This window comes from Cebus imitator, unplaced genomic scaffold (assembly GCF_001604975.1).
Source record: "Cebus imitator isolate Cc_AM_T3 unplaced genomic scaffold, Cebus_imitator-1.0 Scaffold12, whole genome shotgun sequence".
NCBI classification, from domain to species: Eukaryota; Metazoa; Chordata; class Mammalia; order Primates; family Cebidae; genus Cebus; species Cebus imitator.
Window position 1 is genome coordinate 9,745,785 of NW_016107327.1, and position 1,270 is coordinate 9,747,054.

Consider the following 1,270-nt stretch of genomic DNA (forward strand, 5'->3'; position numbering starts at 1 on the left):
CAGCCTGGCTCCCTCTCCATTTGCTATGTCATATTGGGCAATCCATTTAGCTTAGTAAGGTCTCTGTTTCTTCATGCAGAAACCTACTTGCTGTCTCTTACGCACAATTCAAGGCCATTACAAGATAAATAGAAGAGTACTTGCAAAGCTGCTTGCAATAATGAATGAGAATACTTAATGCACTCATTCAATCACCATATCATGTGGACTTAGCATGTGTCAGGGACCTAGCTCGGCATGAGGAGATGGGATGAGACCTGGAGCCTTAGATGAATTTGCTGTCCCATTAAGTGGGCTTCAATCAGGTTAAAAGAATGCACAGAGACAGCAACAGAGAAGGACCAAGGTGAATATCTCAAATGACCCCAGCTATGAAAACAGAAGTTCTGCTTCAGAACTAATGGTCCTAGTTTTCTCTCTCTCTTTTTTTTTTTATAGACAGGGTTTCACCATGTTGGCCAGGCTGGTCTTGAACTGCTGACCTCAGGTGATCCGCCCGCTTCGGCCTCCCAAAGTTCTGAGATTACAGGCGTGAGCCACCACTCCCGGCCTTGTCCTAGTTTTAAATGGTTTTAGCAATGGCCCATGCTTCAAATCCTCTGAAATGTTTCTAGAGCTGTGCTTATCATTGACCAATGATTAGAAAAATTTAAAAATAATCATTATCAATTTTTTTTTTTAAAGATGGGGATTCACCATGATGGCCAGGCTGGTCTTGAGCTCCTGACCTCAGGTGATCCACCCACCTCAGCCCCCCAAAGTGCTAGGATTACAGGCGTGAGCCACTGCGCCCAGCCAATCATTATCAATTTTAAATGAGGGTCAGGCATGGTGGCTTACGCCTGTAATCCCAACAGTTTGGGAAGCAGAGGCGGGCGGATTGCCTGAGGTCAGGAGTTTGAGACCAGCCTGGGCAACATGGTGAAACCCCGTCTCTACTAAAAGTACAAAAATTAGCTGGGCATGGTAGTGCATGCCTGTAATCCCAGCTACTCGGGAGATTGAGGCAGGAGAATCACTTGAAGCTGGGAGGCAAAGGTTGCAGTAAGCCAAGATCATGCCACTGCACACCAGCCTGGGCAACAGAGTGAGACTCCATCTCGAAAAAAAAAAAAAGAAAGAATTTTAGATGGGGAAAATGTGGGAACTACAGCCTGACAGATCACTGTTCTGATCTGTTATGAACCCACACACCTTTGCATGCAAACTGAGTTTACAACAATTGATGTGGAATCACCCTTCAGTTCTTTTTATAGCCCCAACCTATCAC